The sequence below is a fragment of the Homarus americanus genome, unplaced genomic scaffold (assembly GCF_018991925.1).
Source record: "Homarus americanus isolate GMGI-L3 unplaced genomic scaffold, GMGI_Hamer_2.0 scaffold51476, whole genome shotgun sequence".
In the NCBI taxonomy this organism is placed as follows: Eukaryota; Metazoa; Arthropoda; class Malacostraca; order Decapoda; family Nephropidae; genus Homarus; species Homarus americanus.
The window spans coordinates 2,442,846-2,462,607 of NW_024736148.1; the positions used below are offsets into that span (position 1 = coordinate 2,442,846).

A 19,762-nucleotide genomic window follows, 5' to 3' on the forward strand; every position below is an offset into this window, starting at 1 on the left:
ACCAATGCCAATACCACCAGCACCCCCAATACCCAGCCACCACCAACACCCCACCAACACCCCCCATCACCAATACCATGCACACCAACACCCCCACCACCAACACCCCCACCACCAATACCAATACCACCAACACCCCACCACCCCATCACCAATACCAATACCACCAACACCCCCCACCACCAACACCCCATCACCAATACCAGCCACCACCAACCTCCCTCCACCACCAACACCCCCTACCAACGCCCCAATCACCAATACCAATACCACCAACACTTACACCATCACCATTACCATACACACCAACACCCCCACCATCAATGCCAATACCACCAACACCCCCATCACCAATACCGTACCACCAACACCCCCCCACTACCAACACTCTCACCACCAGCCACCACCAACACCCCCCATCACCAATACCAGCCACCACCAACACCCTCCCACCACCAATATCAGCCACCACCAACACCCCCCCACCACCCAATATCAGCCACCACCAATATCCAGCCACCACCAATACCGAAACTCATCCCCCACCACCACAACTCACCCTCCCCTCTTTTCCCCACCACCACCAACACCACAATTCACCCCCTCTCCCTTCCCCACCACCACCCCCACCCACCACACGTCCAATAAACGTCGATGGAGGTTTTCAAGCGAATTTTTTTTACCCAGCAAACAAAAACCTGTATATTTTATCCATCTCTCTCGGCGTCATCAATAACACCGTGAATATATATATATATAAATTTTTTCCCAGGGTGGATGTGTTTGCAATAACATTACATGAGCGACATATTAAACCAGGGCCGCTGTGTTTGTTCAATTGATCGTCATAATCAAAGCAAGTGGCAATGTTTATACCCGACAGCTGATTGTGTGATGTAAGCTCAAAGTCCACAGTGTGTGTTGGATGATATAAACGATGGTATTCTGTGTACACTAATTCCTCCCCCTCCATCCCTTCATGTTTCTCTCTTCCTTCCTTCCTTCCTTCCTTGTTTACTACTTTACCTTCCTACTTCCCATTCCATTTTCCTTCCTCGTCCTCCTTCCATCCTGATAAACAGTGTTAATATACCTCTCGCAGGTGAGGGGAGGGGTAGGAGGAGGAAGAGGTAGGAGGTAGGAGAGGCAGGAGGAGGAAGAGGTAGGAGGTAGGAGGCAGGAGGAGGAAGAATGGGAAGGAGGAAGAGGTGGGAGGAGGAAGAGGCAGGAGGAGGGAAGGAGGCAGGAGGTAGGAAGGCAGGAGGAGGAGAAAATGAGGAGGAGGAAGAGGTAGGAGGAGGAAGAGGTGGGAGGTAGGAGGCAGGAGGAGGAAGAGGTAGGAGGAGGAGAAGAGGTAGGAGGAGGAAGAGGTAGAGAGGAAGAGGCAGGAGGGTGCAGGAGGCAGGAGTGGGAGGCAGGAGGTAGGAGAGGCAGGAGGTCGGAGAGGTAAGAGGTAGAGGGGGGGGGGCCTCTAAGACCAACCCATTAGTACCGAGCCCTGTCCAGGTAGGTAAGATTATAGGGGGCTTTGAGGACTGTGTAGCCCCTCTGGACAGGTAAGTTAGGGAAAGGGGAGAGAGGAGGAAGAGGGGGAGGGGAAGGGGAAAAGAGGGGGAAGGGGGGAATAAAGGGAAAGAGAGGGGAAGGGGAAAGAGGGGGAAGGGGGAGATACCCATTTCCCAACAAACTTACCGAACGTTCATAAGTCCAGCTGCCTCGCAACACGACTTATCGAATCGACGTATAGTTCAATTTCCTTCTCCCCTCACTTCTTGAGCTCACCCCCTTACCCCTTCCTTATTTACTCTCAAAATCCATCTCCCTCACTCCTCCCTCACCCTCACCACCCACCTCCAGCGCCCAACCCTTCCTCACCCTCACCCAGCTATACAACCTCGCGCTCAAATCTGTGGAACCAGCGTCTTAACTCTCCTCTCTAGACGACCTGGAGACGGCCCTCCCAGGTACACAGTCTTGGTTCTTGGGGATTGTAAGCGTTCATTTCCTTGTCCCAATTACCAACAGGTTAATGAATCTCGTTACGATCGAGATTCGGGGGCAATTTCGAAACCATTCCAGATGATATTTTTGATGTCGAAGCTTCGAATCTAATCTGGACTTTAATACGGTATTTGTGTCGCTACTTCAAAGAGCCATTCGAGACCTTAATATCTGGGGTAAAGCTTCCGAATCATTCTGGATGGTAATGTTTGTGTCAGTGCTGAGCCAGTTCGATGCGGGGGAGAATATGACACACAACCCTCGCATCACCTTGTACCTTTATGAAACTACATCAACACACACCTGGCTACATCAACACACACATGGCTACATCAACACACACCTGGCTACATCAACACACACCTGGCTACATCAACATATACCTGGCTACATCAACACACACCTGGCTACATCAACACACACATGGCTACATCAACACACACCTGGCCACATCAACACACACCTAACTACATCAACACACACCTGGCAACATCAACAACAACTGACTACATCAACACACACCTGGCTACATCAACACACCTGACTACATCAACACACACAGGACACTACAACAACACAGGCACATGACTGCAGCCATAGCCAATTGAACGAGTCAACTAACTGGCGCAATTACGAACTACAGTACGTGCAAGGCATCTACGTCACGTCACGCACAGAGGTAATATAATGACCTTTAATTACGTGACCTTCATGACCCATTAAGACCGAGGCGTCAAGGTCATCCCTAAAAGACCACATTAAAAGACCAAACAATTTACAGGTTAAGACGATAAGACCACACATATGGTTAGGTTAGGTTAGGTTACAGTATTTCCGGGCGTGTTAGGTTGGCTTAGGGTAGGTATGGGTTAATTTAGGGAGTGGGTGGAGGGAGAGTGGAAGGTGGGGGAGGAGGTGGAGGGGGAGTGGAAGGTGGAGGGGAGGGAAGGGGTGGAGGGGGAGGAAGGTGGGGGGAGGGAGGGGGAGGGAAGGTGGGGAGGAGGTGAAAGTGGGGGGAAGGTGAAGGTGGGGGGAGGAGGTGGGGGGGTGGTAGGTGGTGGAGGGGGGAGGCGTGGTTATCGACCTGGAGAGACGTTGAGACGACGTTAACCAAGCGATGTAAACACAACCACAACCTAGTGAGCATGTTTACCAACCCCTAAAGGCTCGCTTACACGATCAGTCTCGGAGCATGTTTTCGAAGCATGGTAACGAAGCCCTGCTCGGACAGTGATCGTGCAAACGGCAACACTGAACCACCAACCCTTCCCGGGCAGTTACGTGGGTCCCTGCCACTTATAGAGCCCCTCATATTTGTATCCGTCCTGGAAACATGTGGACGTACTTTATCTAAGAGTGTGTTGTACATTTCAGGGGTCATGAATGTATCGTTGCCCGTCCCGTGTCCTTACGCTGCATTTCATCATATATTTGGTTATAAGTACCACACGATTTGTTCCTTAACCAGTTTTTCACCCACACGGTCCGTCGCCGACTCGTCTGTCTACGAGCCATGAACCTCTTGCCCAGCAGTCTACCACACACTGACCGGTAACGACGGTGTGGCAGTTCCGTGTAAACACGCCGTCCACGAAACAGTGGTCCAGTACCCTGCTCCGACCCCGTGCTTCGCCACTGATCCGAGGCGTGCGCGACCACCACACTTGGTAACTGATAGTGTAAACGAGTCCTAACACACCCTTAACACACTATTAACACACCCTTAACACACTATTACCACACCCTTAACACACTATTACCACACCCTTAACACACTATTAACACACCCTTAACACACTATTACCACACCCTTAACACACTATTAACACACCCTTAACACACTATTACCACACTATTACTACACCCTTAACACACTATTACCACACCCTTAACACACTATTACCACACCCTTAACACACTATTACCACACCCTTAACACACTATTACCACACTATTACTACACCCTTAACACACTATTACCACACCCTTAACACACATCATAGCATACCCTCTCAACACACCTTGAAACACACTCTCAACACACCTTGAAACACACTCTTAACACACTGGCAATAGAATGTTACAAGAATGAGTAAAGATGAATAATTATGAGGGAATGAGTAGAGGGGATGAGGGAAGTGAGTCCATGAATGAGGAAGTTAGGTTAGGTTAGGTCAAGGTCAAGTCAGGTCACACCATTCGCCTAAACACCAGATCATACAGAACAGACTGCAACGCGTATAAGTCAGGTTTAATATCCTCGCTCGTCCTTCACCTGTCACTCAACCCTTCACACCCCCCCCCCTCAATGACGTCACGCTCAATCCTTCAACCCCCTATGACGTCACGAGCATTCTTACTTAATATTCAGGTAATTAATAATATAGTGTTCACCTGTAGGACTCAAGGCTAGATATAAAAATAAAACCAGGTTATCAATATGTAATTTTTTTTTCCTTCTTGTAATTGTCTACACAAATAAATAAATAAATAAAATTACCTTGACATTTCCTGATTACCTGTAACTCGTAGAATTTAGGGGTCAACCTCATTATCTCCTCCCCCCCCCCTACACAAAGTTTATTTCACCACTCTAATGCTAACATTGAATTTTCTTCTACAAAATAGCTAACGAGGGATTTAGAGCAATAACCACATCTACAAAATGACGAGATATTTAGAGCAATAACCATATCTACAAAATGACGAGATATTTAGAGCAATAACCACATCTACAAAATGACGAGATATTTAGAGCAATAACCACATCTACAAAATGACGAGATATTTAGAGTAATAACCACATCTACAAAATGACGAGATATTTAGAGCAATAACCACATCTACAAAATGACGAGATATTTAGAGCAATAACCACATCTACAAAATGACGAGATATTTAGAGCAATAACCACATCTACAAAATGACGAGATATTTAGAGTAATAACCACATCTACAAAATGACGAGATATTTAGAGCAATAACCACATCTACAAAATGACGAGATATTTAGAGCAATAACCACATCTACAAAATGACGAGATATTTAGAGCAATAACCACATCTACAAAATGACGAGATATTTAGAGTAATAACCACATCTAGCAAAATGACGAGATATTTAGAGCAATAACTATATCTACAAAATGACGATGATATATTGAGCAATAACTACATCTACAAAATGACGATATTTAGAGCAATAACCATATCTACAAATGACGAGATATAGAGCAATAACCACATCTACAAAATGACGAGATATTTAGAGCAATAACCACATCTACAAAATGACGAGATATTTAGAGCAATAACCACATCTACAAAATGACGAGATATTTAGAGCAATAACCACATCTACAAAATGACGAGATATTTAGAGCAATAACCACATCTACAAAATGACGAGATATTTAGAGCAATAACCACATCTACAAAATGACGAGATATTTAGAGCAATAACCACATCTACAAAATGACGAGATATTTAGAGCACTAACCATATCTACAAAATGACGAGATATTTAGAGCAATAACCACATCTACAAAATGACTAGATATTTAGAGCAATAACCATATCTACAAAATGACGAGATATTTAGAGCAATAACCATATCTACAAAATGACGAGATATTTAGAGCAATAACCACATCTACAAAATGACGAGATATTTAGAGCACAATCCATATCTACCAAATGACGAGATATTTAGAGCAATAACTACATCTACAAAAATGACGAGATATTTAGGAGCAATAACCACATTCATAAAAATGACGAGATATTTAGATGTTAAATCCATATCTGCTAAAATGACGAGATATTTAGAGCAATAACTACATTCTACAAAATGACGATATTTAGAGCAATAACCATAACGCCAAATGACGAAATATTTATAAATAACCACATCTACAAAATGACGAGATATATAGAGCAACAACCACATCTACAAAATGACGAGACATTTAGAGCAATAAACTATATATCTACAAAATGACGAGATATTTAGAGCACAACTATATCTACAAAAATGACGAGGATATTCAGAGCACAACCACACCTGCCCACCTCCCTCACCACATTTAAAACACCCAGTGATTCATCATCAGGTTCCGGTGTTCACTGGCCAATAAAACCCCGAGGCTCCAGTGAACATCTATAATGCAGTGTTCAAAGCCCACCGACACCCATCATCATCCAACCCCCCCGAATTATAGATCGTCTAAAATCCAACCCTGAACTGAACTTATACTTGATAACTGTACTTAAAACCGGGGTTGGTACTTGAGACTAGGACTACTTATACACTTAATAGTTGGGTGTGGAAAGGTTTAATTTGGTTTTATTTTCCAGGGTTTTAATTGTGTGTAATAATATGTTTTTTTTTTTACCTGGTTAATCCTCTTACCTGCGATTGTCACACCTTAATTGTTCATCGCAGCTTGCACTTTTCAACTCCCTCGCACGCACACACACACGTACACAAGCACACACACGCACGCGCACACACACATACCTCCTCCTCGTACACTCAATAATATCACTCAGCATTTCACCTTCAACCTCAGCAACATATTAAGTGTGTTGTGAATATTGATTAAGAGTTCTGTCTCCTCTAACAGATGTCTCTCTCATTAGCAAGTTAACTGGATGACCTCTGACCCCATGACCGATATAGTAGACATTTATTGTGACTTTTATTTAATGACCAGTAATATAATCTAATCCCTTGAGTACGATATCTGCCTCTGAGTACTATTGATCAGTCAGTTGAATATGATGTATTAACCCCTTGAGTACAATGACTGAACCCCTTGAGTACAATGACTGAACCCCCTTGAATATGATGTCCAAACCCCCCCGAATATGACCTAAACAGTGTTAAGTCAACCCAGGCAATGGTCTACACCCCAACACAACCAAAACAACTCCTCCCAGCTAACGAGAATCGGGCAGAATCCACGTTTTTTTTTTCTCAATTTCATTATATTTTCCCCCCCCTCTCACCGCTGGGATTGAACACGTCATCAACCAATTACGGCACCGCTTCCATACAACAGCCGGTTCACCTAGTCCGTATGGCAACAGGTTCGTGATTGGTCGAAAGTAAAGTGGTGGCCGGGGCATAACAGGCACGTCATCAACCTCGGCCGCATCACCACATTCGTCTTTTTTTCTTTTCAACTTTTCTGTAATTTATATTTTTATCTATTTTGTTCTTATGCTTGGATATTATCTTTTAATTCTTTGTTATTTTCTTTTATTCAGTGAAAAACTAATATTCAGCAACTACAGACAGACAGGTAGACAGGTGGAAAAAAAGACTCCTAGTATGTGTCACTTATGTACACAATTGAATGAATGAGGGATGGAGTGTGTGTGTGTGTGTGTGTGTATGTGTGTCCCACCCCATTATCTCCCCTACCTGTCATCAAGGTCACCCCTACTACAAACATCAACGGACAGGAAAGGACGAAGGACAACAAAGGACGAAAGACGGACGTATTACCCCAGAAACAAAACACGGACTAAAAACGGACACCCCCCCAACAAACACGGACTAAAAACGGACACCCCCTAACAAACACGGACTAAAAACGGACACCCCCCGAACAAACACGGACACAAACACACATACATCACCCCAACAACAAAAACACACCCAAATAAAACAAATAAAAACAACAACACAAATTCCAGGTTAATTACCATCTAACCACACAGGTAAACCAAGACGACACACGACTCCATTACTACCTGCATTGTGCTAATTAAATACAGGTGAAAACGTCGCTACCTGTGCGTGTATATAAATAAAACAAATACACTAACTAAAAACTAATTAGCCAACCAACTAATTGACTGACTGACTAAACTAGGGGAAGGTCAAAAACATAACAGTTCACGCCTATAACTCTCTTTAATCTTCACCTATAATTCCTATAATTATGTATATTATATTTAGTCATATACTGACCTATATAATTGAACATGACGTCATTATATATAGTTAATTATATCATTTGCCAACAATAATAAAATACTAAATAAGAAAAATAGGTTATAGAAAAGAGACAGGCAGACAGATAGATAGACAGATACATAAATAGAGACGGATTGAGACAGACAGACAGATTTTAACATCCATCTCACACCTCCCCGCCGGCAGCATAAAGAGAGAGGGGTAAAAAAAAAACCCCACAGGTAATCTAATCAACAGAACCATACAGGTGATGATGGTAATCTAATCGACGGAAACATATTGTACTGGTGTGAGTCCAACCTTATCAAATAAATGTGTTTGTACTCGGCGGACCAATCACCATCACCAATTCCACCACCATCATAACTATCACCACTATCACCATCATCACTATCGTCGCGAATCACTAGTATCACCAATTCCACCACCATCACCACTACCACTACTACCCCCACCATCATCACTACTGTCACCAGCTGCTATCATCACCACTACCGTCACCACCACCGTCATGAAATCATCATTACCAGTTATCAACGCTGACACCCAACACCACCAACTCTCTCTCTCTCTCTCTCTCTCTCTCACTTTAAAGGAGAAACAGCGAGACTCCAACAGAGATCTTCAGTCAAGTTAAACCTTCAGCAATAGTAACAACTCCACTGAACTCTCCTTAACCTGAAAACGATTGGGTTAGAGGCCTTCCAATCCCCTGTATGTGTGGAATTGGAACGATTGGAACGTCAAATCCGTAAAATATGTCGGAAATTTCAATCCAGATTATGTTAACTAGAACAGCTAATCCAGCATACATGTGTTAAAATATCCTTAATTCTGCACCTAATACACTTCTCACTGACAGACAGACATACACGTAACAGTGAAATAATACAAGTTCACGTATACATTAAAACTTATATACCTGTCATAGCAACACACAATACACCATTAAAAATATAAAATTTCTTCATAGTAATTTATTTAAGTAATAAAATTGTTGTATATCCTAAAAATAAAATAAACTTTGTATACTTATCATCAACAGGTAAAATATCTAAACTTTTCTCATTATTCATAGTAGGAAATACGAAGTTGTATATCCATAAACAAAAATACTTATCATAGACATTATTTAAGTCTCAAAACAACAACGTTATAATTTATTCAGATCATATAAATTTACGAGTTTATATACATCCTCAAACATCTTGTGTATATATATTTCACAGGAATATACATTTAATCTTTTAAAAAACTTATTTGTCGTAATACATTGAGGTTGTATAGATGTGTATACCGTAATACTTTCCACACGTTACTGGGGTCTCTTAAGTAAAACCGCTAAGTCATAATTCGTACAAGTAATACTATGATGTGTATTTCAGTGTAAATTTGTCATCGAAATACAGTATAGTGTATTTTTGTGTATTTTATTTCCGGACTTTGTGGGGTAATTTATGTGTATTATACAAGATGGTGAATGATGGAGGCGTGTATGAGGCAGCTGTGTATATTGTCAGGGCATAATGTGGATGGGTTTATGAGGCGTGTGTATGAGGTTACCAGGGGCGTGTGTATGAGGTTACCAGGGCGTGTGTATGAGGTTACCAGGGGCGTGTGTATGAGGTTACCAGGACGTGTGGATGAGGTTACCAGGGCATGTGTTAATCTGATGTTTCGAAACCAAACTGGCAAAGTACCGAAAATTAAGAGAACAATTCCGAAACAAATGAAGAAAATTCGAAGATCAACAGAAAGTTCCGAAACCAACCGACATTTTAGCTCCAATTAACGAAATTAATGTGATTTTACCGTAATTAACGTGATCTCTCTCTCTCTCTCTCTCTCTCTCTCTCTCTCTCTCTCTCTCTCTCTCTCTCTCTCTTGGTCAATAAGTTCAAAACCAGAATATGTAAGTTAGAAACCAAATGAAACCGTTCGAATTTAGAACGAAGAAAAACTACATTTCACCTATAGATCTTATTGAAAAAAACACACTGTATATGTACTGAGAACAATTAAAAAAAAAATATACATATTACAAGGAATTTTTATAGAACAAAATTACGAGAAAAAATCCTTAAAACAAACATAACCTAAATTAACCTAACCTAACCCTCCAGGTAAGTAGCATTAAGGAGTTTAATCATCAGGGGGGCGTGGGGATCTTAAGGTGTTGTCTTGACCATTTCTCCCATAGCACAGAATTTCGGAAGGAGAAACGAATAAAAAAAAAAAAACCCGCAAATATGATCCCAAATTCAACCTCGTAGAAAAGGCGTTTCCTATTCGCTCTAGATTATCTAAGTTCAGAGATGAAATTGAAAAGCAACTATAGCGTGTGTGTGTGTGAAAACTGCAGTAATCGTGTGGGGGGAGGGGAGAAGAGGGGAGGGGGTAGAGGAGAGGAGGGGGGGGAGATATGGTGCAGAGTGTGAGGTGATAATGATATTGGGTACACCTGCATAATTGAACACGCGTGGTGATATTTAGGTACCTCATGTGAGAGTCTACTGGAGCGTGGGAAACTATATCCGACCGTGGGAATATTTACCAGAAGCGTGGGAAAATTTACCAGAAGCGTGGGAATATTTACAAAAGTGGGAAAATTTACCATAGCGTGGGAATATTTACAGAAGCGTGGGAATATTTACAGAAGCGTGGGAATATTTACATAAGAGTGGGAATATTTACAGAAGCGTGGGAATATTTACATAAGAGTGGGATAATTTACCATAGAGTGGGAATATTTACAGAAGCGTGGGAATATTTACCAGAAGCGTGGGAATATTTACAGAAGCGTGGGAATATTTACAGAAGCGTGGGAATATTTACAAAAGAGTGGGAATATTTACAGAAGCGTGGGAATATTTACAAAAGAGTGGGAATATTTACAGAAGCGTGGGAATATTTACAGAAGCGTGGGAATATTTAACGAAGTGTGGGAATATCCGCCAGAGGGCCTCCACTATGTGATAATATCTTAATGTAAATATTGATAAAAATGCAAATAACAAAAAATGAGAATAACCACAGAAGAAAGAGATTATACAACAGGAATAGGAATGATGAGTATTTTAGGAATGGGAACATAATGGGAACGGAAACGGAGTAACGGTGAGAGTATAATCGGAGTTGGTGTGGTAAGTGTGGTAGGAGTAAATAGGAAATTATAGTAGCCACAGTTGGAATGAGGCTCTAACAGGAATTGCATTATGCTGGGAATCCTCGTGTGGGAATGGGAATATTATCAATGGGAATATAATGGAAATTAGCATAGTGGAGATAGGAATATAACTTGAAAATCATACCAAAGTTTTTTATTATAGTAGGAATGGGAATTTGACGATGGGCAAGACTAGTATTAAACTGGGAATGGGAATTGAGTGGGAACTAAGTGGGAATACAAGAGGAGAGAGAACACAAAGCGAGATTATAGTAGAGATGATGGAAGAATAATAGAACTGGAATATTGTAGGAATGTGGTTATAATGAGAATGGGAATGTAGTGGGAATGGAAATGTTAGAGGAGGGGAGAAGTGAAGTAGTGAGGAGGATGGGGAATGAGGGGTAAGAAGGGAAGGGAAGGAGAGAAGGGGGGTAAGGAATGGGGGGATGAGGAGGGAAGGAATGAGGAGATATAAAACAAAACACAATAAAAGACAAGTAAACCCATCCACCAGTCAGATCAGAGGAGGCGGACAGCTTTGTTAAGTGAGAGCAACAAAGAGTAAAATTTGTGTTTGGAGCGCTGGTGTACAATTCGCTCAGGGTATCATGCCAGGGTTCAAAGGTAGCCCGCCCCAGATACTGCTTTAATGCTCTCTCTCTCTCTCTCTCTTTTTGCTCACTTTCTCTCTCTCTTTCACACCTTTTCTCTCTTGCTCACCTTTTCTCTCTCTCGCTCACTTTCTCTCTCTCTCTTGCTTACTTTCTCTCTCTTGCTCACTTTCTCTCCTTTTTCACATTTTCTCCATCTTTTGCTCACTTTCACTCTCTCTCTTGCTCACTTTCTCTCCTTCTTTCTCACTTTTTCTCTATCTTTTACTCTCTCTCTCCTTCTTTCTCACTCTCTCTCTCTCTTGCTCACTCTCTTTCTCTCTCTCTCGTGTATATGTGTTAAGAGTACTTTACATAATCCGTTTATAGTGTGTTTTAAGGACCGCAAAATTATCTATCATCAAGTGACCTACATAGATATTAAATTAGGTTAGGTTAAGTAAGGTTAGATTAGGTTAAGCTTGGCTAGGTTAGGATAGGTTACTGTAGGTTAAGTAAGGTTAGATTAGGTTAAGTTTGGCTAGGTTAGATTAGGTTAAGTAAGGTTAGATTAAGTTAAGCTTGGCTAGGTTAGGATAGGTTACTGTAGGTTAAGTAAGGTTAGATTAGGTTAAGCTTGGCTAGGTTAGGATAGGTTACTGTAGGTTACTGTAGGTTAAGTAAGGTTAGATTAGGTTAAGTTTGGCTAGGTTAGATTAGGTTAAGTAAGGTTAGATTAAGTTAAGCTTGGCTAGGTTAGGATAGGTTACTTTAGGTTAAGTAAGGTTAGATTAGCATAGATAAGGTTAACGTTAGGGATGTTAAACCATCAGGTGAAATAAAGCCAGGGTGTCTAATCTTCAGGTGTTCCCAAATTACCATATGAACAATGGAGACGATTCATTAGTGGTCATTTATATTTACTGTTCATTAGCCCAATTACGGTCATGGTAAAGATTCGCTTGTGAAGGGGACACATACACACACACACCACATACACACACACACACACCACATACACACACACCACATACACAGCTCCCTCTCTTCCTTTACCCCCCCCCCCTTTTGCATCATCTTCTTCCTCCTCCTCCTTCATTATCCCAATATAACTCCTCCTCCACACCCACTCCACCCTACACCCTTTCCTCCACACCTGGCCACCCTACCCCTTCCTCCACACCTGGCCACCCTACCCCTTCCTCCACACCTGGCCACCCTACACCTGGGGGGGCACCTCAAGCGCCTGCCCTGCGTGACACTTGTTCCCCCTCACCTCCTCAAAATAACCCAACACCTTTATTTTGGAAGTAATTGCCTCTCTCCCTCTTACTGTCTCTCTATCTTTATTTCCTTTCTCTCTTCTTCATCTTTATTCCCCCTTCTCTCTGCCTCTCTTCTTTATTTCCCCATGTCTTTCTTTTCCCCTTACATTAGCTTTTTTCTCTCTCTCTCTGCCTGTTCTTCCCTTATACGTATGCGCTCTCTCTCTCTCTCTCTCTCTCTCTCTCTCTCTCTTATATTGTGCTTACAATTTCTTTCTCCTTTACACACACACTATCTCTGCTTCCCTTACAGACAGACAGACAGACAGACAGACAGACAGACAGTTGAGAATCAAGTAGAAGTTTGAGTTAAGATTAATTGGATTAGTTTACCTTAAAAACCTACAACGACTGAGAACACAAGACGGAAGGAAGGAAGGAAGGAAGGAAGGACAGAAGGGAGGGAAGGAAGGAGGGACAGAAGGAAGGAAGGACGGAATTCGGGGAGAAAAGAGGACGGAAGAGATGAAGGGAGTGAGGAAGAAAGGTCGGAAGGAAGTGAGAGGAAGGAAAAAAGTGAGGAAGAGAAAGGGGAACGGAAGGGAAGGAAGGAAGACAAGAACGAGATACAAATGATGGAAAGAAGGAAAATGAAGGAGGATAGAAGAAAGTGAAGGAGAGGAGGAGGGGAAGGAGAAAGATGAGGCACGAAAGGAGGGAAAGGGGAATGAAGTAAAAGATAATTAGGAACAAAGAGCGAAGAAGAACAGAAGGGAAGGAGAAAGAAAGAAGGAAAGGGAAGGAGGGGGAAGGGAAGGAAGGGAAAGAGGAAGGGGAAGAACAAAGGAAGGAGGGAAGGGAGGGGTAAAGGAGAAAGAGGAGAAGGGAAGGGAAGAAATGGAAAGAAGGGAGGGGAATGAGGAAAGGAGAATATGTATAGAAAATGGAGAAAAGATGGATGAGGGAAGAAGAAGAATGAGGAGAGTGGGAGCAGGTCACACACACACAAGGGGATGAAGAAGAAATGTGGAAGGGAGAGAAGAAAGAGTAAATATAGGAAGATAAATGAAGGCTGGAGAATGGGAGAAAGAGAGAATGAGAAGAGTGAGAGAAGGAAAGAAGAAGAAGAAGAGTCGGAGATGAATAAGGGAGAATAAGAACGGATAAGAGAAGGGAAAGAAGGGAGAGAAGGCAAGGAAGGAAGAAGATAATGCAAGGACTAAAAACTGGATGGAAAGGAAGAGAGAGAGAGAGAGAGAGAGAGAGAGAGGGAGAGAGAGAGAGAGAGAGAGAGAGAGAGAGAGAGAGAGAGAGAGAGAGAGAGAGAGAGAGAGAGAGAGGTAAAATAGACAGACAGTCATGTGCACCCCCCCAGCACATCCATACACAGTCTTACAATCAATTACACTGATGGACTCCTGCCGATCTCTATATACCCCCACACGACCAGTCACTCACCTCCTGCTTTACGGTTCTCTGGTTCACGTCCTGGGCACCCAAAATCCGCCCAGCTGTGAATGGGTACCTGACCATACAGATGAGGAAGCGAAGGCGGTCGAGTGCAGTGCCGGCCATAACACCTTAGGCTGTACACGCATTGCCCCGGAAACATTTTTTTTTATTTCACCCTTTGAAGATGATGGGATGGTGGTTTAAATACTGCAAGAAAATAATTTAACCTTTTTAAGGGTAGTTTAATCTTTTAAGACGACTATTTAACACTTTGAGGTTAAGGAGTTAAGCCATCAGATACTAGAGTGGGAAATATAGCAGTATTATCAACGATCTGCTGTGATATAACCCAATCTAACCCAGCGTAGGTTAGGTTAGGTTGCTTTGGGTTAATTTAGGTTAGATTACGTTAGATTAGGTTAGGTATGGTTAGCTTAGGTATGGTTAGGTTAGGTATGGTTAGGTTAGGTATGGTTAGCTTAGGTATGGTTAGCTTAGGTATGGTTAGCTTAGCATAGGTTAGCTTAGCTTAGGTTAGCTTAGGTATGGTTAGGTTAGGTATGGACAGTTATCACCTCCCTAAAAATCTTGGGAAGTTTTCTGTATATTAATTTACCCCAAAATTGGGTTTATCTTCACACCAAATTTTACCCCAATTTTCTCTATAATTCCCCAACAAATTTTCACCCCCAAAAAAAAAAAAAAATCCCGACATTATTTCACCCAATTTTTTATTATTTCCCTTCGTTTCCCCACACCCAATTTCCCCCATACTGTTCCCAATTTCCCCTTACTCAAACTTCAAACTATTTCCCAATATACACACTACCTTACTGTAGACTATCAACAATTTCCCAAACCCAAAGTTACGTCCCAAAACTTTCAAACCCAAACTTTCAAAAAATGTCCAAAATTTGAAATATTTCCCAAACTTCAGACTATTTCCACAACTATCTCTTCCCTTTATACACAAATTTACCTGCTACATGTATTGATAAATTATTACTTAATTTATATACAATTTTATTAACTAGATATGCATTCAATCCACCGTTCAGTTACAAAACAGCAAAGCGAAGACCTGATTGGTTAAAGGCAATATCAGGGATTATTTCCTATTGGTTGGTAGCCAGCTATTCCAGGGTAGGTGAATTCTGATAGGCTAATTCACAATCAGAGAACAGTTCCAATTAGCTGGAAGCACCTTCGCATAAGTAGAGCCTGATTGGTTAATGTGGTATTAGGGTTCATATCCTATTGGTTGAAAGTAGGATCCCTCCTCCATTATTGAAACGTGATTGGATAATTGAAAATCAGGGATCAATTGCGATTGATTAGGGGTCTCGTTTGGCAGTCGCAGGTCAAATGGGCCCCTAGTCCTAACAGACTCCAATCAAAATAGGCCCCATAGAGGTGATTCACAGGTAAACCATAAGCAGTTACGACTAATTACAGGTACAGGTAGACAAAGACCTCAAAGATATATAATAATGCAGTCAGAAATACAGTGGTTACAGTATATATGGAGAAAAATAAATGAGGTTACAAAACACATGTATCTTACAGGAGAAATTACGAGTAAGTGATTGCATTTGAGGGGAAATTAGTTAAATAGTTACAGCATACAGGTAACTGAGGGGGAAAATTAATTAGTGACAATAAGAGAAATACCACTAACAGGTTACAGTATACAGGTACACGAGGGAAAATCTACACTCATTACAGTTAGAAAATACAGATATCTGAGAGGAAATTACCACTAACTCGTTACATATACGTGAGGGGAAAAGATTGTTTCTAATTGGTTATAGAATACATGTCACTGAGGGGAAAATACAGCCTCTAACTTGTTACAGAATACAGGTACATGAGGGGAGATTACCACTAACTTGTTACAGGTTATGTGAGGGGAGAAAATTGCCCACCACCACATTACAGGATACAGATAAAAGAGGGGAAGGAAATTACCCGAAGTTGGGGCTGGATACAGGTAGCTGAGGTGAGGGGAGAGCTGTATACAGGCGAGATACAGACGTTTAATTAACCACTAATTACAGGTGAGGGAGAGAAGATTAGTTAGAGGTGAATACATATTGACCAAGAGAGAGAGAGAGAGAGAGAGAGAGAGAGAGAGAGAGAGAGAGAGAGAGAGAGAGAGAGAGAGAGAGAGAGAGAGAGAGAGAGAGAGAGAGATCACGTTAATTACGGTACAATCACATTAATTTCGTTAATTGGAGCTAAAATGTCGTAATTTACAGACAAAATCACGTTATTTATACAGGTAAAATCACGTTTTCTATACAGGTAAATCACATTATCTATACAGGTAAATCACATTATCTATACAGGTAAATCACATTATCTATACAGGTAAATCACATTATTTATACAGGTAAATCACATTATTCATACAGGTTAAGAGTCACATCAATATGAAACAGCAATAACAGCTATAAATCACGTTAGAGATAAAACAAATCACGTGAATTACAGACATTTATCATTGCCGAAGAAAATAAACTCGGTATTTGTAGAGAGACTAAGTGATAATCCCCAGTGCAGGTAAGGACAAGAACAGGTGAGACAGTAATGGTGTAACTCGTCTTTTCGGTATTTAGTAAAGTTTAACACCATGATGTAGAGAATAGGAAGGAGTGCAACGTGTTCTCTCTCTTACGTTCACTGGTTTCTTGTTCTTGTTATTTCGGTGTTCAGGATCGTGGGCGATGAGACTGTTCTCCCATGTGTTCACGTTCTCTCCGGGGGGGGGCTTCTTGTGATTTCGGTGTTCAGTAGCCAGAGTGCATTGTTCCTCGTTTATAATTTTTCCGAATATCTTCTGATTTCGGTGTTCAGTAATCACAGTGCGTTCTTCCTCGCGTTCATGTTTCAGAATTTCTTGTGATTTCGGTGTTCAGTAGCCAGAGTGCAGAGGGGGGGGGGGAAGGGGTTAGGGCGTTCAGTAGTGAGGTTCAGAACCCATCACCATCATCCAAGTGTGTCCCCTCAAGGTAAAGTTTTAAGTGCTCCAATACTCAAGACACTTCAAGGCTTTTAAGTACCGCTGCACATCCTCACTTATATAAAAAAAAAGTATCACACGGGTTCACTTTTTTGAGTTCCTAATATCACTCAATAACAAAACAGTAAGTTCAAAAAAAGTTCGAAATTATTCAGTCAAGTTCTACAAATTGCTGTATTTTCCGCCACACCACAACCACCACTTGCAAAATGCGTGACCAATAGTCTTCAATCTTCTTTTTTCTTGAATATTATAGTTATTGAACCTCCATTGCAATCACGATAGTTTTTGATCATTACAGAGGTCTGGTTCACCGTTTACAATCTTTATCACCTGCAACCTTACAATCCAACCCCTGCCACACAATCACACGTTTCGAGCCGCAAAATCACTCAATCACCATTCAGAACTTCACTTTGAGAAAGACAATCACCACTTTCGGAACTGTACTTGAAGTTGCTGTTAAATTGTAATTTCGTGCAATTACCACTATAAGAACAGCATTGGGAATTTCGTTGTCAAGTTGCAATTCCGTGCAATCACCACAATCACAATTTTAAAATTGGTCTAATAAAAAATTCAGTTGAACAAGCTAAAAATCACCGTTTTTTAAGATGTACAATCCTGCAATCACCACTTTATAGATGCATTACAATCGTCAATTTAAAGTTGTACATCCTTGTAATCACCCCATTAAAGATGAACAGCCGTACAGTCGCTATAATCACCAGTCAAAATGTACAACTTTGCAATCACCATTTTAAAGGTGTACAACCATAAAATCACAACTTAGACGTCATACAGCGTTGCAATTACCACTTTAAATATGTACAACCTTGTAAATCAACACATAAGTGATGTACAATCATAAAATCACCACTTTTAAAGTCGCACACCCTTGCAATCACCACTTTAAAGATGCACAGCCTTGCAATCACCTCTTTAAAGATGAACAATCGTACAATCGCCACCCTCAACCTGATTCACTCCACCAACAACCACCTGGAAATCACGAAGCATCGATAAAACCACACACACACACACACACACACACACACACGGAAACCACAAGGCGGCGTTTCCTAAGTGACTACAGCACCCACAGCCTCCACTTAGAACGTTGGCGAGTCCCTCACAACCCGCCACTTGAACACTGCACTTAAAGGCCTCCACCACAACCAGGTTGTAACACGTCCACACAACCAATGCAACATACAGGGCGTGAGGTCACTTTTAGAGCAGAAACCACCACACACACACACACACACACACACACACACACACACACACAGAGCAGCGGCAGCAGTAGGGATCGTGCCAGCAAGAAGCAGGACTTTGCCGCCTTAAAGTGAAACAGTTGATACCATCCTACGGACACACATCTGTGAACACTCTTGGCCAGAGGTCTGCTACCAACACTCGTACCTACACTAGCAACACCCAGAGTCCGACACTGTGTTGCTGGGGCGGCGACCCACACGCAAGGAGAGACAGGGTGTTTCAACCACCCTCTTTTAGGGAACTAAAAAAAATAAAAACACTACAGGGAAGGGGAGAGAGCGCGGCACGTCCTCCTCCTCCAACGTCTCTCCGATCACTGACGGCAGAGCCGGCCGGCAACCCCCTCGAACCGCCCGCCACCGTCGGGAGGAGCCGGGGAGGGGATGAGAGGGGAAGGGTGCGAGGGAAGAGTGAGGGCAGGGGGGAGAGGATACATGGGGCAGCAGGGGAAATGGAGGGTGTGTGGGGGGCGGGAGCGCTGAGTGGAAAAGGAAACGTGGATAGTTACAGAGAGGAAAACATTCTACAATTGTTTCGTCCTACTTTGAGGTATTCTATGAGTGAGTTGGAGGGAGGGGAAGGTGGTAGTGGGAGGAGGAGTGGCGCGGTGGTCACTCCCTTCGGTATTTCACCCTTACAACACTCTCAATAACTTCCTCACACACATTTTCCAACTCATCTGCGACATTTTTTAAAGAAAGATAAATCGAAAATCATATCACCCTAAACAAAATGGTTCCGTAAAAAGAGCGTGGCCACACACACACACACACACACACACACACACACACACACACACACACACACACACACACACACACACACACACACACAAAAGCTACACATCATCTTTAATATTCACCAACACTCACAGCGCTCGCTAGTTATGTGAACAGGAAACTGGGTTAGGTTATTTCGTACATAGTCGTGTCATTATCTTCACATTTACATATCTTAAGACTTTCTATAAACTTAAGGTATTGCTATTAAGGTG

The 19,762-nt window shown here is 42.1% G+C and overlaps 1 protein-coding gene across 8 annotated transcripts in view; it reads right to left on the reverse strand.

The window, feature by feature from the left end:
- LOC121872040 (cubilin-like) overlaps positions 1 to 19,082 on the reverse strand; it is a 205,740-nt gene extending 186,658 nt beyond the window's left edge. For 4 of the 8 annotated variants that reach the window (XM_042374703.1, XM_042374699.1, XM_042374700.1 and 1 more), the window contains exon 1: positions 18,913 to 19,074. The gene's annotated coding sequence lies outside the window, so the exon portion shown is untranslated. Of the gene's footprint in view, positions 1 to 17,142; positions 17,392 to 18,912 lie in introns of those variants that run through there. The other 4 variants (XM_042374702.1, XM_042374698.1, XM_042374701.1 and 1 more) reach the window with 3 other exon arrangements.
- Positions 19,083 to 19,762: the final 680 nt, after the last annotated feature.